This window comes from Chlorocebus sabaeus, chromosome 4, assembly GCF_047675955.1.
Source record: "Chlorocebus sabaeus isolate Y175 chromosome 4, mChlSab1.0.hap1, whole genome shotgun sequence".
In the NCBI taxonomy this organism is placed as follows: Eukaryota; Metazoa; Chordata; class Mammalia; order Primates; family Cercopithecidae; genus Chlorocebus; species Chlorocebus sabaeus.
Window position 1 is genome coordinate 74,173,341 of NC_132907.1, and position 26,609 is coordinate 74,199,949.

Genomic DNA, 26,609 nt, shown 5'->3' on the forward strand with positions numbered 1-26,609 from the left:
ACCTGTGAAGTTGGTTTGGTGGGAAATAAAATCCTTGGTTGTATTTTCTTTTCTTTAAGAATGCTTAAAATAGGCTGGGTGCAGTGGCTCATGCCTGTAATCCCAACACTTTAGGAGGATGAGGCCGGCTGATCACCTGAGGTCAGGAGTTCAAGACCAGCCTGGCCAACATGTTGAAACCTGTCTCTACTAAAAATACAAAAATTAGCTGGGTGTGGTGGCACATGCCTGTAATCTCAGCTGCTTGGGAGGCTGAGGGAGGAGAATCACTTGAACCTGCAAAGTGGAGATTGCAGTGAGCCAAGATCATACCACTGCACTCTAGCCTGGGCAATGAGCTAAACTCCATCTCAGGAAAAAAAAAAAAAAAAAAAAAAAAAAGAAAGAAAGAGATATGTGTCAGTATCTTCTGACTTGTAAAGTTTTTAGTGAAATGTCTACTGCGCACCTCATGAGTTTTTGTACATGACTTTGTCCATGACTTGACCCTTCTCTCTAGCTTCCTTTAAGAACTTTTTCTTTTGTGATGACCTTGGTGAATCTGATGACTGTGTGCCTGGGAATTGTCATCTTGTGTAGTATCTAGCTGACCTTCTCTGTATTTGTTGGATTTACATGTCAACCTCTAGGAGAATTAGAGAGACTTTTGTGGACTATATCTTCAAATATATATTCAAGCGTCTTATTCTCTCCCCTTCACTCTCAGGATTGCCAATGAGTCATAGATTTGTTCTCTTTGTATAATCCCACATTGCTTGGAGATTTTGTTTAACTTTTTATGTTCTTTTAAAATTTTTGTCTGACTGAGTTAATTCCAAGAACCAATCTTCAAGCTCTGAGAGTCCTCGGTTTGGTCAATTCCACTGTTAATTCTTCTGATTATGTTATTAAATTCTTGCAGTCAAAAGTTCAGTATGGTTCTTTTCAAAACATGATTATTATATCATTTAGCTGTTGGATCATTTTACTGGATTCATTGGATCCCTTAGATGGGGTTTTAATGTTTTCTTGAATCTCGATGAGTTTCCTTAGCATCCAGATTTTGAATTTGATGTCTATCATTTGAATTATTTCAAACTAGTTAATTTCCATAGCTGGAGATCTAGTGGACATGTTTAGAGATAAGCAGACACTCTCACTTGAATTTCCAGAACTCTTCTGCTGATTCTTCCTCATCTGGGAGGATCGGTGTTCCTTTACCCATGGTGTATGTTGAGTATAAGTAGTTGGCTATGTTTCTGGACACTTTCAGAGGGCTAGTCCTCTGTACAAGACCTTTATGTGTCGGTGGATTCTTGTGCCTAGTTTCACAGGTATGCATATTAGCAAGATAATTTTTGGTGTGGTAGTTTGGGATACCACCTAGTAGATGATACTTTAGTGTAATGGCTGGTAGCTAGTCTACCACCCACTGCACGAGATGGTTGCATCTAGTCAGCCATCTTATCCTCCCACCCCTGAAATTACTCTTTTAAAGAATATTATTTAAACTATTGTTTCCTCAAATAAATAATTAAACATTTTCTTACTGGTATACTTTTGAAATGTCATAGGACATAGGACCATCAAAGTAGCATTGACATTATGCCAACTTTTAGAGGTGTTACTAGATTTTTTTGTAATTCAAATGTAGCGATATAACTGTTCCTGACTATTAGTAATCATTTACCTATGTAAATCTTTTACTGATAATGTTTACTAACGCAAAAAGCTCTTATCATTGAATAATAACGAATTACAATAAGTGTCAATGTTGAAAAATATGGATTGATGGTTGATAAAATATACCTTTCACTGGTTTGATGAGTGATTTTTATTTTTTGGTTTTGGTTTTTTGTTTGAGACGGAGTCTTGCTTTGTCGCCAGGCTGGAGTGCAGTGGCATGATCTAGGCTCACTGCAACCTCCATCTCCTGGGTTCAAGCAATTATCCTGCGTCAGCCTCCTGAGTAGCTGGGATTAAAGGTGTGTGCCACCATGCCCAGCTATTTTTTTGTATTTTTAGTAGACAGGGGGTTTTACATGTTGGCCAGGATGGCCTCGATCTCTTGACCTTGTGATCCACCCACTTCAGCCTTCCAAAGTGATTAATAACTTTTATATACAGTTGCCTTGCATAATAAAAAACAACTGCATAAATATTTGAATTTTTTCAAAAAATGAAATATAAGAAAGCAAGTATTAAATATACTATGTTAACTTACTTTGTGTAAAGTATACTTCATCACACATATTCTGTATAGTTTCCTAACTTTTTAGATTAGTATGTATATGTGGTATGGAATTCTCATTATTTGTATAAATGAAAAAGATTAAAAGTGCTGATATCGCAAAACATTCAATATTCTCAAATCACATCTATTGTTTCACATAATGTGCTCATTATTATTTTTGAGCATTAATTTGAAATATGGATCTTTCCTTTTGGTAATATATTAAATGCAATGCAGCAACAGCAAAATATAAACCAAATCACAATCCATTCAATCCAAAGAGACAAGGCCATCCAATTTTTAAGTGTAGATCCCACCTGCCTCATCCCGCACCACTGCATGTTTCTTCAATGCTCCTCAAAACACTCCAACCTTGATTACATTACAAACTTAGCAAGGTTGAGTTTTTGTATTACCTGGTCTTAGAACATACCCCTATTGCAAATACAATTTTTTTGTTTGAAAATACTTTTTGGATGCAGGAACACATGTTGTAACAATAAAAAAGATATAAAAAGCATATTATGAAAGATTTTGTAGCATATGTGGCTTAATTATCTTAATCAATCAATCATGGTGTTACAAAGAAGCATAGTTTTATCTATTGGTGTAAGCGTACTTCATCATTATTGTAAAAATACAGTGGGTGGGTGTGTTTTATGAAAAAAATTGCATCAATCTACCTGTCCCAGAATGCAAATGAAAAATTTATAACTTTAAAAATTAAAATATAATTATAATTTATTAAATTATTTATTGTGTTTAAATTTTACAGCACCATCCCTGTCTGTAGGTAATTGTACACAGAATTATATTTGTACTGAATAAATTTTTCTGCATGTTAGAGCTAAGTTTCATAGCACAATTTCAGAAAGGGTTATAGTAGAGCTTGTAGAACATCACAGATTTTATCTCACAAGTTAAAGCTCAATTACAGCTCAGTTTTTATGTTAGTTCAAGTTTCCATGGCTTTAAGTCAAATTAACAGAGTTTTATGCAATGTAAAGGGGAAGAAAATGATGACAATGTTCACTTACTGAATTTTACCTAAATGCATTAGTCTAGCTGGGTGCCTTTGCTCACTCACGTCTGTAATCCCAGCACTTTGGGAGGCTGAGGCGGGTCGATCACTTGAGGCCAGGAGTTTGAGGCAAGCCTGGTCAACATGGTAAAACCCTGTCTCTACTAAAAGTAGAAAAATTACCTGGGTGTGGTGACATGCGCCTGTAATCCTAGCTACTCAGGAGGCTGAGGCAAGATAGCTTTCCTGAACCCAGGAGGCAGAGGTTTCAGTGAGCCACAGGATGGCTCCACTCCAGCCTGGGTGACAGAACAAGATACAATCTCAAAAAAAAAAAAAAAAAAAAAAAAAAAAAAGCCATGGGCCGTGGCTCATGCCTGTAATCCTAGTACTTTAGGAGGCTGAGGTGGGCGGATCACGAAGTCAAGACGTCGAAACCATTCTGACCAACAAGGTGAAATCCCATTTCTACTAAAAATACAAAAATTAACTGGGCATAGTGGTGGGCACCTGTAATCCCAGCTACTCAGGAGGCTGAGGCCGGAGAATCCCTTTAACCCGGGAGGTGCAGGTTGCCGTGAGTCTTGATCACACCCCTGCACTCCAGCCTGACTCCGTCTAAAAAAAAAAAAAAAAAAAAAAATTGTCAGACTCCAACATTGCTGAAACATTTTTAAAGGAAGTAGAACAACAATAACAAAAAAGTGGAAGAAAAGATTTTACACAAATTGTCTTTGTAAACTGAGCCCTAATCATGTCTTTATGTTGACTTTACATTAAATCTCACTTAATCTTCGGCTCTCTTAAGTTATTCTTGAAGTGATATTGTAAAATATAACATTCTGAGAGCTTAAATATCAAGAGTGTTTAAACAGTGAAGACAGATTTGGTATTAATGTCCCTGAAAAAGGAAATTTTTTTCTACTGTTTTGGTTAGTCATGTTTGTAATTTTCATCTCAATTTGCATCCTTAAAAAAAAATCCCCAGTGTGGGAGCCAGCAGTTTCCTAGTTAAGGATGTGGGCTTTCATTTCTGAATGTTCACACTCTTTTTCCCATTTATAACCGATAACAGTAAATATTTCATCAAAATTTTCTCCAGACAAAAAATTCTCCAAAAGGCACATTTTCACTTTAATGATTGATTTGTCTTTACAACAGAATTCAAAAGATGCTTGTTGATTTTTTAGCGAAGTAGAACCATAAACTGAATTATAAATTTTAAAGGAGTTAATAGTTATTTCATAATTTAAGACTTTCCCAAGTTTAGTAGGCAATTAAATAAAAAATTATTTATTTAAATGAAATGAATGTCAGTACATAATTTATACAGATTTATACTAAAACTTATCTCACACCATTTTGATGAAGTTTTAAAAATAATTTAAAAAAAAATCACGTAATGAATTTTGCTTGATCACATTATTTAATATTTACTCTTCTCTTTTGTCTTCAGAAAAATGCTGAGTACTAATATATCTATTTTTTGTACAGTTAATATTAGAAACAAAGATACTTTGCTGTGCTTTTCCAATAATACTTTAGTTGCTTTTCTTTGTGTTTATTTATATATGCCTTTCTTAGTCCAATAGGTATTCCCTATGTTGTTGCATAAAATAACCAAGCACAATGTATAACGTCACACATGGCAATATGTAATAGGCTGTAAATCTGTAGTCATTAATATTTATTTAAGTGCATGCCTTAAGTGATTGGTGTTTGTAAACTCATTTACTCCTCAAAATTACTCGTGATGTAGGTGTGATTACTTTCTAGAAGAATTGTGGATAAAATTGAAATGGTGCTATTTTAAAATATCAACTGAAACAAAAGTAATTAAGTTCAACATTTGCTTAAACTTGTATTTTTAAGTACAAAGCAGTGAAACTTGTCACGTGTCATCCAACAATCAGCATGGAGCCTCTGCCTGCAGAAGCTCACCCAGGGTTGACTTATTTTTCTGTTTGGTTTGAACTGGTAAAAACTCTGGTTTCTAGATACAGTTGTTGAGAGGTATATACTCTGTTTCCTAAATAAGTAGTTCTGGAAATGGGCATCAGAAAATTATCTGTTTATGAGAAAAGTGGCCCTCAACTGCTTCCGCTGCTGCTAGTTTGGGTGCAGAGGTCCATGGCAAGGCGAATTTGTGCTTGTGTCTCAGATGAACATTTTTCCCTTGTCACATAGCCATGGTAGATTTATAAAGACTTGTTATTCCCCGGGGGACAGAATCAAGCTGACAGTTTATGAGAAAGAATATGATTATGCACTTTTCAAGTATCTTGCACATTTGTTGATGAACAGCATTATTCATGTTGCTTAAAGTCAAGCATCTCTTTTGCTTACTCAACAGTGTCAGCTGTTTGAAACATGTCTCATTGAAGAAATAACCCGGATCCAGTCGGCAGTAAATCTATCATCTCAGTATTTTAAGTCTCACCAAAATCTTCAATTTCTTTGAAAAGTAACCTTATATGAGACTTCAAAAAAATTCAGTGATCACACACTTCACATTTAATATAAATTAATGGAAAACTAGTGTGCGTTTATGAACAAATAATGTTTATATTTTTGGAAGATTGCCAAGTAAAATAATTATTTATTAGAAAAATGTGGATAGATATTTTAGCGGTATAGTCTTCTTTGAGCTAATTGCAAATTTTCTCATAAATTTTCTTGTTTCTAAATGTTCTGTGATCTTCCACTTTAATTAAAATTCTTTATAACTTGTTCTGTGACTAATTAACTACTATCTATTATTGACAAGTCAGAGTGGCAAAATGTTTTGTTGTAAACTACTAGAATTGTCGTTTTCCTAAAAATATATCTTTTTTTTTTTTTTTTGATGGAGTCTCCCTCAGTCAGCCAGGTTGGAGTGCAGTGGCGTGATCTCGGCTCACTGCAACCTCTGCCTCCCGGGTTCAAGTGATTCTCCTGCCTCAGCCTCCCTAGTAGCTGGGATTACAGGCGCTTGCCACCACGCCCAGCTAATTTTGTGTTGTTATTATTATTTTGAGATGGAGTCTCGCTCTATTGCCCAGGCTGGAGTGCAATGGCACAATCGTGGCTCACTGCAAGCTCCGCCTCCTGGATTCACGCCATTCTCCTGCCTCAGTCTCCCAAGTAGCTGGGTCTACAGGCGCCCGCCACTCCGCCCGGCTAATTTTTTGTATTTTCAGTAGAGATGAGGTTTCACCATCTTAGCCAGGATGGTCTCGATCGATCTCCTGACCTCGTGATCCACCCACCTCGGCCTCCAAAGTGCTGGGATTACAGGCGTGAGCCACCGCACCCAGCCCATCTTTCGTTCATCTATTACAGATTACCAATTCCGTCTTACCTAGTCTACTGTCTTAACAACTGTAGTTAACTAACCATATCAAGGAAAGTGTCTTTACCATATTTATTTTTACATTTTACCTTTTTGCCTGCTCTATTGAACCCTGCTCCTGCTTCCCCCAAGGCTAGTTAACATTACTTAGCAAAAGATAGCTTCATATATACTAATGATATTTAACTAAGGAAGGAAAGTAGTGAAGGGCAAATTTTATAGAATATACCTCCAGAAATACTCATGGAGTATCAGGAGGCTGAGATCTGGAGAGGGGTAGGGAAGGAACAGCATCTTTACTCTTGGTCCATTTGCATGAACTCGTTTATAGGATTAACAAAATGTTAGACTGCATGGGTGGGAAGGCATTAATTGTGAAGGAACCAACTGTGGTTGATATGGCTTCTGTGGATGAGGAGATGGGAGAAACCCAGAAGGAAGGATATCAGGGGTAAGCTGAGCATGAGGAAAAGAACTGAGTGGCCAGGAGTTGCAGTAGCTGATTAACCTATCATGTGATATTGCCTTGATTTTGAAAATCAAGGAAAACAAGAATTCCCAAATCCTAGGTATTTTCATGTTATGCATAAAAATATGAGATGCCAATTTAAAACCAATTTATTATGTGATTTGCATATATACTTTCGTTTGATACTTAGAATAATCCAGTTAAACAGGTATCATGTCTGTTGTATGGATGAGGAAACTAACTTGATTAATTGTGAGTTCTTCTGGAACTGATTCCTTGCTCTTAATCATCATTAATGGGGATGTGTATAGTTTTATTCACCCAGAAATGCATCATGGTTGAGGCAATCTGGTAATCAAAGCCAGTGGTTTCTTCTTAATTATTAATAGATTATTATCTTGCTTGCATTTTTACTTCCTGCATTTTTCCCTCAAGTAAAATAGAAGAAATCCTATTTCAAATACCTTCAAAGCGTGTTCAAAATGCTGCTTCTTTATGAATTTTTTCCTGCCTAGAGTTTTATACCTTTGATTAAATTCTCAATAGATCTGCTACTTAAAAGGATTTTGAATAAATAAAAACAACAACAAAAGGATAGACACAAATCATACTGAAATATAGATCGTTTGGAAAACAGCTGTGTTTGTAACTGGTTTACTAATTACAGTAGGCCATCATTGATATACAAAAATAATGAATGTCACCATAATAAAGTTTGTGCAACTGAGAGAGAATTTTTATAAGGCAGTTTTATAAACGAGTAGCATGGCATCTATACACATTTTCTGACTTAATTTCTGTGTATTTAATTTGATACGTTATATAATTAACTCAAAGACAAACTGTGTAGTAAGTACTTGTTTGGGCCTACTACTTTTGTACTTAGCAGCACCTTATGAATCTATAGATAATATTTTCCATACTTTTATATGCTACTGCTTGCTTCTCTTCCCAGAAATTGTGGTAGTCTTTCTTCAGCTAACCATCAATCAGCATGGTCCTCCATTAAAACAAGGACAATAATAATCACAGCATCTCAGCATCACACGGTCCTTTTCTGCATAAAGGCTTGCGAAGCAAAAATAATGTTAACATTAGCTCTTGCTACATTAGCTATCTATTACTCCCTTCTGAAAATCTGTATCATAGGACAGTTAAGAATAAAAGCTACCTAGACCATAATTTCCAAGGAGTGCCACCAAATACTGAGGATTTCGGTGCTACAATAGTGCTCTAAAGGTTTTTATTGTGCATTATATGCATGTTTTTATGTGTGATGTGGGTGTATTTTAATAGGGGGCACTGACTTATCTCAAATCATATCCTTCAACTTTATGAGCATTTTTGAGTGATTACAATGCCAAGCTCTGTGCCAGGCACTGCAATTTAGGTTAGTGATCTCTTTTATTGTTCTTCAAATCTGATAAGAAAGGTATTACTTTCCCGATTTCTTCAGAGAAGAACTTATTAAACAACTCAATCTAGATCAAGTGGGCATTCACACTCAGGTTTTCTGGCTATAATTTTAGAACCCTCTGTCCTATCACAACTGACCTGTTTGACAGCTATTTTCTTTTTGCCTTACCCCGTGCTGTAATTCCTGTTGTACCTCAAAAAATAAATTGTTTTTCATAATATTTGTTCTTGGATTCGAATTCAGGCATATTTATGGGGATATAAAAATGATTTAGAACCTCTTTTGATACAGTTTCACTCACTTCAGACTAGAATGCCATCTTTTGCAACATTATTTCAGAAATGGTGTATCCAGATTGTTTTGTATGAAGGTAAAATAAAGTTTGGGTCTAATTCCAGTGTGAAAGAGGGTTTTATTTATTAAGCCTGCTCTGCAAGGAAAAGAAAAGCCATTTTATAGAACTGAGGACATATCTACTAAAAAATGGCTGTTAACTTTTGATTTAATGCAACTCTTGGGTGCCAGTAAATCAGCAAGAGGGATACCAAGTCAAATATAAGATTTTTAAGTTTGGAGGTTTCTTGTCAACTATTGTTTTTTGCATTTAAACGCAGACATTAAATCTGTCATTTAAAGGCTGAATAGAATAAAGAAAAGACAAACTAGATATGTTTGTTTCTTTCTCTCTCTTTCCTTGATTTAGGAGATTGTTTCACTAGGATCTTTATTTATCTTACTGGCATATAATTTTTTCAAGTTGAATGCAGAGGAAAGGACATTACAAGCAACAACATGTATTTGATGATAAAATAATACATTACGTAAAGTCATGTACAATTCAAATTTTGAAAATTATAAACTGTCAAGAAAACGTAATATTTTCATCTATTTATCATAAACAAACTTTATATTACTTTTAATTTTACGAGCCTAAAACACGAAATTGTCAATTTTTTAGGCTTAAGTTGTTCCTTAAATTTTTAGAAACCAGCCAATAAGAAATCAAGATTTTTTGAGAAATTTGGAAGTAGAGGGTTTGTTAAATATATTTGGTTGTTCTTTTCTACTGTTGCAATGATGGGGTTAGTTCAATATGGGCATATGTGCCGGGGACACTGAGTACAAGACATTGCTGGACAATGATGACAATGACTTATCATCATTACAAGATGGTAACTCTAATAATCTCCCGCAGAACCCATTATCATGTCAGAAATAGTTTTTTGAACAGAAAAAATATGTGGCTCATGCTTTTGTGTCACTGCTTTCTTTGACAGTCTTATTCTGAAAACTTCTTTATCACATTAGGTTAGATCATTCAACATGGAATTTCAAATATAAAATTCAGCCACCCTCAGCGGAGGTGGTTATAATTTGTATGTGACAACATACAAATTATGTTTGTATGTTGGTGATAATTATTTTTTTTCAATCGTGTTAAAATCATAATATTTGGCATATATATCTTCTAAGCAAAATATATAAATACTATGTAATACTCAATATTTCAATCAGTCTTCATACATTTTTAACTCAGGAATGTCAAAAAATTTCAACTGAACGTCCAGAGGTCTGAGCATACCGACCTGTCTGCTTTTTGACTCTTATGAGCTGTATGACCCTGTGTAAATAGTGTACTTTTTCTGGGCCTCTGATTAATTCATTATATGATAATTAGTGGTGGGACTGAAGTGGGGGTTCCCAAGTGCCAATCCTTGAGCTAGTGCCTTTCCATTATAAAGTTTCACTGGTCTAGGCTACAATGATAAACATAATTGCTGAGTTTATTGTAATAGCATATTATTTTCATTTATGAGTTATGCTTTATATAATATTTTAAAACGTTAGATTGTATACTCATAAAAGTTTAAAAACCCATAATAAAAAATTGGCTTTTGGATGGCTAGGATTCTTTTTGGAACAATGTAAATGTAAACATACATTTTGGAGACAGAGATATTTCTATTTACACAGTGAGCTAGATGATAACATAGAATCACTGAAGATTTTATTAAATGTAATAATGGTGTCATACTTGTCATCATGTGAAAAAAAATTTGTTTTCTAGTGATTCATGATAATTTATTTAGATACAAATTTCTTGATATATAAGTGTTGTAAAATAATTTGTCAAAATATGTGAATAAAACATATTTGCCACAATGTTCAGAGTTGTTAAATCTGGGTTACAGATAGAATGCGATTGTCCACTAATAATCCTTTTTGTAGGTGTTTTGCTGCTAATTGACTGCCCAAATTGGGGCTAGTTAGGTAACTTACAAAGTTCTAACACATTAAATATGAACAAAAGAGAGATTTCGTCTTCCAGGCTCAGCCCATGGACAACTGCTATGCCTGCTTCTCCAGGCAGCTTCAGTTCCTGGCTATCTAACCAGAAGAGAGACTACACCCAGGAAGACCTTAGAATCCATTTATTGAATAGAACAAAGCTTTCGATACACTGAGTCCCTGAGCCACTGGATAGAAGAGGGCTAACCCACACATCTGCTTACTTGCCCAATACTTTCATATGAGCAAAAATTAAACATGAATTGTATTTGAACCATTGTAAGATTTAGAATTAATCCTACTACAAAAGCTGACCTTATCATAAGTAATACAGTGATGATTGTTTTCTTGCTTGATTTCAACGAAGAATTTATTAAACATGGCAAAGTAAAATAGTTGGAGTTTGAAAGACAAGAGAAAGATTAAGTCAGAAATAAAGCAAATGATATTTAAATATTGTTATGGGATCATGTTTTGCTGTCTACTCAGCTTCAGTGGATTTTTCTAATTTAAAAAATGGTTTTAAAGTAAACACAACTGTAAGAAAAATACTTTTCATAATATCTTTATTTGTGAAAATAGACTGGTAATTCTTGGATAGCTATTCCATTTACAGATATATATATATATTCTCAATGAAAGCCAAAACCAAGAATCAGCCTTAAAAGTGAGGGATGAAATCCTGTCATTTGGGACAACATGGATGAACCTGAGAGACAGTATAAGAGAAATAAGCCAGGGACAGCAAGACAAATATCATATGATCTCATTGATATGTGGCATCTTTAAAAGTTGAACTCATAAAAGTATACGGTACAATGATGGTTACCAGAGGCTACCGAGTCAGGCAGTGGACAAGGAAAAGGGAGATGTTGTAGTAAATAATAATGCCTTGTATATTTCAAAAAAAAAATGCTAAAAAAATACATTTTAATTGTTTTCACCACAACCAAATGATAATCATGTTAGGTGATACATTTGTTTATTATCCTAATTTAACCATGCCACATTGTAAACATATATCAAAATATCACATTGTACCTCATAAATATATATAATTATTATGATATTCAGACAAGAATAAAATTGATTAAACTTTAATTTCCATTGTAAAATTATATTTTACATCTCTTCATAATTTAAAACTCAGCCAACCAAAACTTTCTGGGAGAAAATTACTGTTTTTACTTTTGCCTGTATTTATTCTATGTGTACTTGACACGTGTTATAGCTTTCATTTTCTCAACTTTTTTATGCCGATTTTTTCAGAAATCAGATTTAGTTAACAAATATTGAGAGTTTAAACAGTGCCTCTGACTAAGCAAGATTTCTGTATCTTTTGTTTGTTTGTTTTTTTAAGATGGAGTCTTGCTGTGTTGCCCAGGCTGGAGTGCAGTGGCGCCATCTCGGCTCGCTGCAAGCTCCGCCTCCCGGGTTCACACCATTCTCCTGCCTCAGCCTCCCGAGTAGCTGGGATTACAGGCGTCCACCATCATGCCCAGCTAATTTTTTTTTTTTTTGTATTTTTAGTAGAGATGCGGTTTCACCATGTTAGCCAGGGTGATCTTGATCTCCTGACCTCGTTATCTGCCCACTTCAGCCTCCCAAAATGCTGGAATTACAAGCATGAGCCACCACGCCCGGCCAATTTCTATATGTTAAAACATATGTATTCGTCTCTGAAGAGTTTGAAATAATTATCCTTATGGAGGTAGGGCCTCACATTTGCCATCAAAGCTCCTCTGCAACATCTTCCCTAAGTCTATAAAGCGCTTTTAGCCATTAACCCAAGCATGCCCACGCACACTCTCACACCATGGTCAGGCACTCCACCAAGCCTCTCATCTGCTTTTAGGACTGGTGTCATATGAAGAATATATGCTTGAAGCTAGGTTTCGATGTCAGAGAGATCTGAGGCCTGGGTTCAAATCCCAGTTCTAGTAATTATTTGCTGATAGAGTTAAGAAAATTATGCCTAAATGTTCTCACCTATTTAAAAAAAAGTTGTTTGACACTTTTACAAGAAGTTAATATTGTAATACTTCACACATATTAAGGAATTCTATAAAGATAACCCTTTTTAATATTTTTGTTAATATCCATTACACAGAGGAAGACTGTAAATGTAGTGTTTTGTTTTCTCATGTTTTCAAAATGAGGATAAATGTTTTGAAATTTTTCTAATTTGCTAATTTATTCACATAAATGAAAAAAGAAAAATATAATAATTGCAATTTTCACCATTCGATGAAATATGTAAATCTGTCTATATTGCTACTCTTTCAGCTTTATTCATGTTTTTTTCTATATCATCAAACTTCTTCAGAATACATTTCTCTTCTTAAAGTGGTTTCTGTTCCTAAGGTGCAATGGTTCTTTTTTCTTCCCCCTTAAACAAGCAGCACAAAATAAAAGGCAGAGCTTGAGAATAAAACATTAGCTTACTGAACCTTTAATAGATTATACATCCTCAGTTCTCACTGGGCAGAGCTTCTAGCTATGTAAGACAGCATGGCTTTAATGAAGCTTTACAGATATTAAAACAGATTCAAGAAGAAAAGAGTATAATTAGGAATTATTGTGAATATTTTGCTTTAGAAAGAATATATTTCAAAATGTGTCTGAACTACACAGTGAAATGTTATTGCATACTTGTGAGTCTTGAAGCAATGCATTTAAAACAGAATTGAAAGAAGGAAGTAATCAAATTTTGCTGAGGTGTGTATGGAATTAGTAATGTATCAAGTCTGGTCTTTAATACTTTTAAAAATACATGTGTGATGCATTCTTCGAAGTGCTACAGAAAATAAATTTATGCACACCGTTTTCAGCCTATAAAGAACTATCATATATTTTGTCTCAATTGATACTTACAATATGAATCAAAAATCATATCTTGATTTTTTGATCAAATCAGTTTCTAATTGCCAACTAATTTTTTTTAGTACTGCTAACATTTAATTTGATAAAAACTAATGTATTAAATCTAGACTTGGATATCCACTATTGTTCTGCTTTCCTTTAGCATTAGTAATCATATTACTCTTTTTTTAAAATTATACTTTAAGTTCTAGGGTACATGTGCACAGCATTCAGGTTTGTTACATATGTATACATGTGCCCTGTTGGTTTGGTGCACCCATTAACTCATCATTTACATATTATTCTTAACTATTTTTCCCTTTTTTGTTCTAAAATACGCATATTATCTTCTAGTACATATTTTTCTATTATGCCACTTCAATGTAGGGTAATTCACTTAGTAAATTTTCCTTTTCAAAAGTCCATATTCTCTGTTTATTTTTTTTTTATTTCAACACTTCTTTACCTCATAACATGTGTGCATCATTGTAGCCAGATAATAATTTCTGAAGGCCCAGATCCGAGAGACTCTTAATTAAACAAAAGGCAAGCAACAGTGGTGGAAGTTAATAGAAGATAAAGATACATTTTGAAAGATTGTCAAGCATCTTCATTTTCTCACTTAACTATAAATATTTTTAACATTATGAAAGTATTATTGACATGCATAAACTAAAAATATTTAGAGTGCAAAATGTGATGCAATTTGAAATAAATACAGATATGAAGTCATCAGTACAAAGTAGTATATATTTTCACTATCTAGAAAAGTTTCTTTTATTTTGTCATTCTTTCATAATCCTTTCTACTTTCTCATCTCCTTAACCTGTGTCTGGTAGTATAAATTACTTTGCATTTACCAGAACTTTTTAATTTATGTATTTTTTGTTTTTTGGAGATGGAGTCTCACTCTGTCACCCAGCCTGGAGTGCAGTGGCACGATCTCGGCTCACTGTGACCTCCGCCTCCTGGGTTCACGCCGTTCTCCTGCCTCAGGCTCCCGAGTAGCTGGGACTACAGGCATCTGCCACCATGCCCGGCTAATTTTTTGTATTTTAGTAGAGATGGGGCTTCACTGTGTTGCCCAGGCTGGTCTTGAACTCCTGAGCTCAGGCAATCTGCCTGCCTCTACCTCCCAAAGTGCTGGCATTACAGGTGTGAGCCAACGCGCCTGGCCTACTAGAGAATTTTATAAATAGAATTATTCAGTACATACTGTTTTTTCCCCTTGTTCCTTGTATTAAGCATCATTATTTTTTAGATACATCCATATGATAGTATGTATCAATAGTTCATTCTTTTTATTGCCAAATTATATTCCATTTATTTCATTTGTAAAACTAAGTATACCACAGTTTAATTGGAGCATAGTTTTCTTAGCATGTATCTATCAAGAGGTATTTGGGTTGCTTACAGCTTTTTCCCATGAGAGATAAAACAGATCTAAGCATTAGTAGCCGTTATATGGAAATATTCATAGCCTTTATATGCTTAATCACAGCATAGTGTTTTTTTTTTTTTTTTTTTTTTTTTTTTTAGCATACATCTATCCAGAGATATTTGGATTGTCTACAGTATTTGCCTGTGTCAAATAGAGCAACTCTAAACATTCATAGCCTTTATATGGCCACATTCTTTTCTCTGGTGTAAATGCCAAGGAGTAGAATAGCTACATCATATTGTCAATACATGTTTAACTGACTTGTGAAGTGATTATACCATTTTACATCTCCACCAGTGGGGTATGAGAGTTCAAGTTCCTTTACAATTTTGTCAAAACTTGGTATGATAGACCTTTTCGACTTTAGCCCTTTAACAGTTGTAAAGAGTTATTTCATTGCAGTTTTATTTTGTATTTTCTTAACAATTAATCTCGTGCATATTTGCCTATGTATATCTTCTTTGGAAAAATGGCTGTTCAAATTATTCCCAAATTTTAATTGGCTTCCTTATGAAACTGAGATTTCTATTGAAATTCTGAATACAAGTCCTTTCTAAGAAAATTGGTTTGCAAATAATTTATCTCAGTTTATCACTTGCCACTTGATTTCTTGTCATATATCTCAGTTAGATACATATAGAAATTATATTATTTTGAAGTTGAACCTTATGTATCTTTGCTTCACCCAAGATCACAACCGTTTTATCTTATGTTTTATTGTGGGAGCGTTGATGTAGGTTTTCCATTTATGTTTATGACCCTCTTTGAGTTAATTTTTGTAAGGTTCAAGATATAGATCAATTTTTTTTGCTAGAATTGTTTGTTACAATGATTACCATTTTCCAGTAACTGTCTTCGCATGTTTGTCAAAAATCAATTGCCCATATATAATTGGACCTATGTCTAGGCTGTCTGTGATGTTCTATTGATCGATTTGTGTTTATCTTTATGCCAATACCATAGTCTCTTATTTAATGTGGGTTAATAATAAATCTTCAAAACAGATAGTGTTATTTTTCTTTAATTTTATTATTGTTATTATGGTTTGACTCTTCTATATTTTTCAAATTTTTATGTGAATTTTATTTTCAGTTTGCCAGTTTCTAGGAAAAGTTTACTTGAATTTCAATTGGAATTGTGTTGCATCTGTAGATGAACTTGTGAAAAATTGATATCTTAAAAGTGTTGTGAAAAATTGATATCTTAAAAGTGTTACATCTGCTGACACAGGAACAGGGTATTGCTCTCATTTTATTTAGTTGTTATTTAATTATTCTCATCACTGTTTTATAGTTTTTGTAGTGCAGATATTTTATATATTTTATCACATTTATCCTTAAATGCTTCATGTTTTTAATCTTGTTATAAATGGCAAGACGTTTTGTGTTCTGAGTCTTTGTTGATATCATAAAATAAATTGATTTTCTTTGTGTTTGATTTTATATCTTGCAAATTTACTTGTTATTAAGTATACTACCTTTTTATAGTTTTAATCAATTTTTCTACATGGATAAGCATTTCACCTGTGGAAAAAATAACTTTTTATTTCTTCCTTTCTAATTCGGTTGCCCAATATTCTTTTTCTTTCTTTATTTAATGGGCAAGAAACCCCTGTATACTATTGAATGAATTAATGAGAGCAAATATACCCCTCTTTTTCCTCTTCTTAGGGTGAAAGAAAAACCTGTTGTCTTTGACCATGAACTATAATTTTTCTTTTGGCATTTTGTAGATGCCCTTTGTCGGTTTGACGTAGTTCTCTTCTATTTGTAATTTCTCAAGAATTTTCATTAGGAATGTTCAGTGAGTTTTTTTAAAGCCCCTTTTTAAAAAACTATATTGAGATTTAGTAGTTTGTTATATGTAGAGTATCATTTTGATTGATTGTTTTCTGTGAGAAATCTAACTTGCATTCCTGAAATAAGCTATCTCACTGTCTTTTCTTTTCTTTTTGTTTGTACGAGTTGTAGGATTTGATTTGATAGCATGTTATTTGGAACTGTTATATTTAATTTGTAATATCAGTGTCTGGTAATATATGTCTCAAGGTAATACCTGTCTCATAAAAATAAACTGAGGAATAATCACTTTCAAATTCATGGAAGAGTTTATATAGAATTTGTTTGATTTCTTCTCACAATATTTGGAAGAATTAACTAGTGAAACCTGTGTCTAGATTTCCTTTGTTGGCACTTTTTAAATGCAAATTCAATTTGTTTGATAGATATTGGAACATTAAGTTTCTTGATTTCTTCTTCTAGGATATTTGGTAGTTTCTGTCTTTCATAGAATTTGTTCATTTAATCCAAATTCTTAAATTGCCATGTAATTGTTTGTAGTATTTTTTGTTGTTGTTGTTGTCCTTTCAATAACTTCAGTGATGCCACTAGCTCATTCTTGATATTGGCAATTAGCAACTTGTCTTTCTTTCCCCATATCAATACAATAGTATATAAAGAAAATTCTGATTGCTTCAATCTTTGAAACATAATATTTCTGGGTATAGGATTCTTGGTTGGATTTTTTTTTCATTACTTTAAAGAAAAAATAGTTGTCTTTCTTCTTTTTATTTCTTTGTAATTAGCATGTCTATTTTATCCAACTGCTTTTATTTATTTATCTTTTACACTTTATTTATATATATTATTTTTTTCAAGTTTTACTTTAAAATCAGGGTATACATGTGCAGGTTTGTTTCAAAGGTACATTGTGTGATGCTGAGGTTTGCAGTACAAATAAATCTGTCACCCAGGTAGTGAGCATAGTACGCAACAGGTAGATTTTCAACCCTTACCCTCCTCCCTGCTTGTATGCCCCAGTGTCTACTGGTCCAATTTTTAGCTTTCACTTGTAAGTGAGAACATGTTTCTGTGTTAGTTCACTTAGGATAATGGTTTCCAGCTGCATCCATGTTGCTGTGAAGGACATCATTTTGTTCTTTTTAATGTCTGTGTAGTATTCCATCATGTATACATATCATATTTACTTTATTCAGTCCACCATTGATTTGCTATTACAAACAGTGCTGTGATGTACATACAAGTATGTGTGTCATTTTGATAGAACAATTTAGTTTTCTTTGGGTATATACCCAATAGTAGGATGCTGGATTGAATGGTAGTTCAATTCTCAGTTATTTGAGATATCTTCAAACTGCTCTCCACCCTGGCTGAATTAATTTAGGTTCCCACCAATAGTGTGTAAGCGTTCTCTTTTCTCTACAGCCTTGCCAACATCTGTTCCTTTCTTACTGTTTAATCAAAGCTATTCTGACTGGTGTGAGATGATATATCGTGATTTTGGTTTGCATTTCTATGATTATTAGTGATGATGAACATTTTTTCATGTGTTTGTTGGCTGTTTGTATGTCTTCTTTTGAGATGTGTTTGTTCATGACTTTTGCCCACTTTTTAACAGGGTTATTGATTTTTTGCTTTGATTTGCTTAAATTCATTATATTCTGGAATAGGCCTTTGTTAAATGCATATTTTGCAATGTTTTTCCCATTCTGTGGGCTGTTTACTCTGTTGATAGTTTCTTTTGCTGTCCAAAAGCTCTTTAGTTTAATTAGGTCTAAGTTGTCAATTTTTGGTTTTGTTGGAATTGCTTTTGAGAACTTTGCCATAAATATTTTGCCAAGACCAATATTGAGAAGGTCATTTCCTAGGTTTTCTTCTATGATTTTTATATTTTGAAGTCTTACATTTAAGTCTTAAATATATCTTGAGTTAATTTGTTTATATGGTGATATGTAGGGGTCCAGTTTCGTTATTCTGTGTACAAATAGCCATCCAACTGTTTTTAAGATGTTATCTTTATTATATTTTTAAAAATTTATAATACAGGACTTCTGGAGTTATTCTGCATAAATATAATGTAGATTGGATTCCTCCCCTTCAATGTAATGTAGACTGGATACTTTCCCCAATTGTAGTTTTCTTCATGTTTCTTGTGAATGAGATATGTTAAGATTCATTATCTGTGGTTTCATAATTTTCATCACATTTGGAACCTTTCTGTCTTTATTTCTTCAAATATTGTTTTCCCTATACCCATCTCTATTCTTTGGGGTTTCAAACTATATACACAATGGGCTGCTTAAAGTTGTTCTACAGAATTTTTTAAATTCTGTTTTTGAGTATGTTTTAATTTGGGAATCATCTTAGTTCATGCTGCTGTAACAAATTACCGCAGAATGAGTGAGTTAAACAATAAATATTTGATTTTCACAGTTCAGGAACCTGGAAAGTCCAAGAACAAGGCTGCAGCAGATCTAGTGTCTGCTCAGGGCCTGCTTCCTGGTTTACAGATGGCCGTCATTTTGATATATATTACAAAGTGGAGAGAAGAGATAGGGAGCATGCTTTCATGTCTCTTCTTATAAAAGCATTAATCCCATTCATGGGAACTGATGATCAGGAACTTAGGTTGAAGAAATTATCCAGAATACATCGTTTAGAGATAAAATTATAGATATTGTAAAAAAGTGGTTACGACCAATGGAGAATTTGATGATTAGGAATAGACTGTGATTACTGGGAATGCCACAGGAGACATTAGAGAGAATATGACAGAAGAAATATTCAAGAGAAAATGAATAAGGGTTTAGCCCAGGTATGTATGGGTTGCTTGGGTTATCCTGCTTATTTGAGCTAACTCTCCTTATTTAAACTGCTCATACTTATGCATCTATGGTCATCCAGCGGCTTCACTGGGAACTGGGACCTGGCTGGTATAGGACTGCCTCACTTGAAAATATTCTTTTTTCTCCACGTTTCCCTTGCACCCTTGCAGAATAAAAGTGTTGTTATTATGGTAGATGCAAGTTTGGGAAAAAGAGAGAGAGATGGGGAGAGAGACTAAAAGTTCTCAAAGATTTTTGAAGTCTAAGTCATATCCTAAACAACATCACTTCTACCATTTTCCATGGAATAAAATAGAACATAAGCCAGATCTGATTCAAGAAGGTGATAGACTTCACATTTTTACAGGAACACTGCAAAATTAAAATATGATTTTAAAAATTGGGACAGGAGAGAATTATGTTTAGTTTTGCAATTTATCTGTCACTAAGATGTTTCAGATTAGTAAAACACAATGAAACACCAACAGACGTGATAACAATACTGTGGAATACCAGGTTTGAATACAATAAAGAAAATAAATTCATTCACAAATAAATACACATGCAAACACTCATGCACGTGTGTTTGTGTCTATGTATATACATGCATGTGTACATATATATGTAGAGGTATACTGAAAAACAAAATTTGCAAATAGCAAATTAACAAATAGGAACATTGCATACAATGTATAGTACATTTATCATTAGAAAAAAGAAAACAGAAGATAATAGAATATTATGTATAGTGCTAACTGGCTATATCTGTCAATATAGATTGTCAGTCTAGCTAAGATTATCATTAAATATGACACAGTAATAAAATTTCAAACGTTTTTGGTATGATAGTCTCACTGAAAAACTGTTGAAAATTTTAAATAGAAGAAAAACAGTGAAAGATACAAAGTGTTAAATTCATAAACCTCGTAATAATCATGGATTAAAAATAACGTTTATACATTTAAATATATGTTTGACTAATATATAGTAAATGTATGTTACTCCTTATGAGAATACTTATATACTAATATAATATTTAAAGTATATACATTATATATATTCAGATACACAGGGCTAGGGAAGTTAGAGTTGAAATATAATAGTAATATGAAGAACAAGAAAGCATAATTTGAGGAAAGTTTTCTGAGTTTCTTAGAAGAAAGTTACATATATTAACTTCAGGATTTTTAACATCATCAGGATTAATCAGGTTGCAACTTATTTATTATTATTGAAACCTATAAGATGTATATTCATTTTTACTGAATAATCTGGTTGGTTATTTGACAATTACATACCTGTGAAATAGCCCTTGTGAACTAAAATGCAATACTCTTTCTCAAAGTCAAAATTATAAATACAGTAGTCGCATCCTCAGCCAAAGTCTTTTGTTTTCCATGAGTGAATAATAAATGTAGCATATATGATTAAAGATAACTTTCAACTATTACATAAATAATATAAAATGTTTCAAACTAAAAAATACTATTTTTGCTATATTTTCTTCATAAAAATTGTCTTCACATGCCTATTATATATGTCAATGTGGCATGTCTTTGTCTCAGTATAACTTATATAAATAAGTCAGAAGCAGACCATATCCCATTTGGCATGGTGACAGATAACAAAGAAAGAAAGAATGACTTTTGATGGTAAAAACAGCAAAGGGGGCTGAAATATTGGATGTATCTCAGAGAATAAATAACTTCAAAAATTTGTGTCCACATTCTAAACTAAAAATAACTCTAATGGCATTTTGCCAAAGCCTAATAACTGTAATTTAAAGTTAGATACTAATGTGTTTCTTTCCTTTATTTTCCAACATCACATAGTTATGTATCATAGTTATGTTTATTTGAAATAAGTAGGTTCAGCCTTTCTCTTCGAGAGCCCATTGCCTGAGGATTTAGGTTCATAAGATAATGAAACGTATAGATCATTTGTGACAGCATGAAAAATTATCAAATTCAATCCTCAAATTGCCATCTTCTCTTAGATTCTGTCCACAAGCAAAGGTCAACTATAGAGTCCTTCTTAAAAAATAAATAAATAGAAACCCTAAAACATAAAAGCTAAAACAAAAATGTGAGAGATGTAATAGTCTTTCAGATATTTTAGTGAAATCAATTTAGAATTGCTTCACTTGTTTTGATATTTTGTCTTAAAGACAGTGAAGTTCTTGTACTTATATTTGGTAAAAAATTCTTAGAAGAGTTTGAGTGTTTATTTTATTAAGCTAGAATATTAATTTTACTCTTTACATTCTAGCATCTATTATTTTAAACAATAGAAATCTATTGATGTAGCTTTAAAAGTTACTATTACTGTAATCTTACCTTTTATAATACAGACATTCATATATTAAAATTATAATATTGAGAAAGATTGTATTGTCTTAATCTGAAACCAATAAGCCAAAATGATTTTATTTATTATCAGTAAACATTGATCTGGGAATCAGAACACATCTTTTTGTTACCATTCAGTTTTGCAATATTTTTAGCTTACATAATGTCTCTAGAGCTTATTTCAAAAATTGTAAAACGATAATATTATCCAATGATTTCTTTCATTTCTTTTTTTTTTTTTTCTTTTTTCCTTTTTGAGATGGAGTTTCACTCTTGTTGCCCAGGCTGGAGTGCAGTGGCGTGATCTTGGCTCACTGCAACCTCTGTCTCCTGGGTTCAAGAGATTCTCCTGTCTCAGCCTCCTGAGTAGCTGGGGTTACAGAAGCACCACCACGCCCGGCTAATTTTTGTATTTTTAGTAGAAACGGGGTTTCACCATGTTGGTCAGGCTGGTCTCGAACTCCTGACCTCAGGTGATCCACCCTCCTCGGCCTGCCAAAGTGCTGGGATTACAGGCGTGAGCCACTGCGCCTGGCTGATATTATCCAGTGATTTCTAAGGTGACTTAAATCTTCTGGTTTGATCCTTTTATGAATTTTGTAGAATTTTGATGATTCACATACCACTAGGGGGAACTAAACCCCCTAAAGTTTTACTTCAACATATTTTTAAATGTTACAAAGCTATAAATTTTATCACTTATACATTTTGATTTCAAGTTTTGTAGATAAGAATTATTTTGAATATAAAACAGATTACAACACATAGCAGCAGTGGCCATGAATGATGGCGCTTACTAGCATACCTTCCAGTGCCAAGAAACAACCTGAATACAATTCAAACAACTGTTGGACCCCATATGACAGACTTCTTGCAAAGGGCATTGAATGGTCACTTCCCATGGGTGATGGTGTTTTAACATCTATACCTTTGATTTCTTTTTTCCCTCTCTGTGTATACAAGTTTATTAACATTTAGAGCTTTAGCCTGCAAGGACTAATTATTCCTCTTGTCTGTTTGTTCAGAGAAATGTGATGGGTTTTTGGAGTCTTTGCTATATTCAATTCCAGTTTGATAGTATGTAATAGCGAACAAAACAATCTATTCTAGAAGACCTAGGATAACAAAAATCATTTTATTATATTGAATAAACTTGAAGGGTGAGGTAAAACCCCGTTAAAACATAATATCCCCACAAATAATCGATGATGATGATGATGATGATGATGATGAAAGACTATACTTATCTGAAATGAAGCTATGTATGTGATGGGTAAGAAAAAATTAAACACTGGTAATAGCTAAATAGATTACTGGATTATCAAGATGGTCATCAATTAACAATGGAAAACTCGAGTTTATTTAATTTGTAACCAAATAAAAGATAATTTAGATAGAAATAAATAACTGCTTTAGGAAGCTCAGTTTTTCTGGTCATTGAGTTAGAGATATCACATCATGATATGGTTAAATGTCTTAGAAATAGGGGAAATTTGATTTTGAGAATACATTGTACAGTATTAACCAGAATTTCAAATATTTCATAGGCCCAGAGTGACCGATTTCATTTTCTAGGCCCTGCAGGAGTTTAGCAGTTGACGAGCTTAATGGATGACCATATACATGATTCCCTGATTCCTAAGGTAATGGATCTCTCAGGATTACACATTGATACACAAAGGGCTTTCTGTTATACACATACAATTATTGGCAGAGACATCAATGCAATGTATTATTCCTAATGAATGGAGCACCATACAACCTAGACCATAAAGGACTTTAGTGTCAAATGAGTTTAGAAAAACTCATCAGTTCTATTTCTCATTCCTAAAAGAAAGAATAGGTATAATTAATTGTCTAAGGAGAAAAAAATAGATGCTGGTAACGGCAATGCCTAGAAACTAACTAGACTGTATTTGTATTTGGAGCTAAGTACTGCAAAGAATATGTCTTCATGTGCTAGATCCTACAGAAAATAAATAATGAAAATAAACTGTAATCATATTATTAATTTACAATGCTCCTCTCGAAACAGAATCTGGGACACTATGTGAGGAACAAACAAAAATTTTCCCAATCTGGGCTCTTTGCCCAGAATTACAACCATACAAAAATATACATAGCTAAGGAAGAAAAAAGAGTCTAGTCCAAAAATAAGGCAAAGATTAAAAAATATATGGAGTTGAAGAACAATATGTTTTAATTAAAACTACTAGTAAATCTAATAAGATGCATTTGTATATTATCAATAAAAAATAAGAGATGTGGTTACCAAAACAGAAAAATTATTTTTTAATGAAAAATTCTAAGTTGATGCATTTAGTGGACAAAACATATTTTTAATGGTACGATAATGTATCAGCAGTACCCCAAGCATTGTGAAATTCCTGGCATTATTTTCTAACTGAAATAATCTCTGATTTTATATGGTAGATCCTGGGAGCACATTTTCCAATGTGCTAATCACAATCAGTACATGTTTTAAAGTTGTGGGGCTTTGTGTGGAGATGTAGAATATTCAATGGAACAAAACATTAAATTGGTTAGGTGAAGTTCACGTGAAGTACACAGCACATTGAATATAATCTTTTACTGACTTCAGTAAACAACATATAACTCTAAATTCTGGGCTTTTTAATCAACAATCTGATAGTATATATTTACACATAAAACAAGGGCTTGAGGGTCTTGGCAGCCATTAAATGTTCTCCAGGTTTATTCTCTCTCCTATTTTTGCTAGCATCCTCATATGCATAGAAAATGAAATAGCAAAGACACCCATAACTACAAAAAACATTCACCAACTCTCAGTAAGACCATGTATCAGTCTATGCCTGAAACTATACATAAATATGAATTGACTTAACATAACCCACCTTAAGTGCATATCCTACATCAGAGCCTGTGACTATAATCTCACACAAAAGACTGATGTCCATTCTGCTGCTGTCAAGAAGAGGATGTTCACTGAATAACATTTCATTGGGTATATATGCCATGGTGTTTTTTCCATTCATCCATTGATTGAAATATAAAAATAAGAAAATCCTATCATTTGTGGCAACATAGATGAACATGGAGGATATTTACTAAGTGAAATAAGCCAGGCACAGAAAGACAAATACCATATTATCTCACTCATATGTGAAATCTAAAAAAGTTGATCTCATGAAAGCCAAGAGTAGAATGGTGATTAACAGGAGCAGAGAGAGGGGTTGGGGAGATGTTGGTCATAAAACACAAAATTTCAGTTACACAGGAGGAGTTAGTTCAAGAGATCTATTGTATAGCATGATTACTACACTTAATAACAATATATTGTATTCTTTAAAAATGTTGAGACAGTGAATGTTAAGTATTCTTTCTAAAAATGATAACTGTGTAGTAATACATGTGTTAATTAGGTAGATTTAGTCATTCCACAATGTATATATGCTTTAATACATCATGTTGTACACAATAAATATATACAATTTTACCTATAATTTTCAAAAAGGAAATTTCAAAAAGGAAGAGGATTTTGAAGACAAAGGAAACTATTAACCGCCCCCCCCCCAAACTTATAGTACTTCTAGCTTGAGGTCAAAAATTTCTAGTCAAAATAAATGTTCAAGGAGAAGGGAATGAGAAGTATGACATTGCAAGATCTGTTTAGTAAAAATATGAGTTCAAGAGATTGATAAGGAGTGACAAAAAAAGGTAGAAAGAAAACCAACCAAACAAAATTTTGTTACTGAAACTAAGGACAGAGTGTTTCCAGTAAGGGGATTGGGTTAATACTAAGAAATACATGTAGATGACGAACATTGGATTTAACATAAATAAATTATTTGATGATCTTCAAAAGGCATTGTTAGCTGAATGGTGAGACTATTAATTCATACTGCAATAGGTTGAGGAATGGACAAAAAATGAAATGGAAGGAGTGATACCTGTGACAGAGAAGAGAGAAAAAGTTGTAGACAATTGTGGAACTAAGAAGGTTTGTGTTTATTTTCTAGATTAGATAGAAGACATCTGAATATATTTTAAAACACTGATAGAGACTGAGCATGGTAGCTCATCCTTGTAATCCCAGCACTCTGGGAGGCTGAGGTGTTAGGACTGCTTGAGTCTAGGAGTTAAGAGACCAGACTGGGCAACATAGTGAGACCCTCTCTCTGCAAAAATAAAATTTAAATAAAAAATAAAATAAAAATACTGATAGAGGATAGTGAAGGAAGGATTGAACTTACAGAAAAGGAGACAAAAATTGCTTTTTTAGATTTCTAAGATATGAACAATGAAAATGACTCAAAGTTTAACAGAATAGTTAATTTTAGAGAGGATGTGTGTGGAGAAAAGATTAAGACATATAGTGTTGAATTTATATGAGTTGGGTGAGGATTGATTATTGAATCATTTTGTGTTCATGAAACAGAAGCACAGTCATGTGCCGGTTATTTGTGAATACCTGCTGTATTATAACGTTTGTGGAGTGTGGAAATAAACCGTGGGAACAATTAAACAGAAAGCTCTCTGGGAAAATGGAGTATTTCAGCAAAAATGTGGGAGCCAAATGATGCTGGAAACCATGAATTTTCAGATGGACCTTC

General features: G+C 33.3%; 1 protein-coding gene across 1 annotated transcript in view; it reads left to right on the forward strand.

The window, feature by feature from the left end:
* Positions 1–26,609, forward strand: part of CDH18 (cadherin 18) — a 1,112,094-nt gene that overhangs the window by 322,962 nt on the left and 762,523 nt on the right. The window lies entirely within an intron of this gene.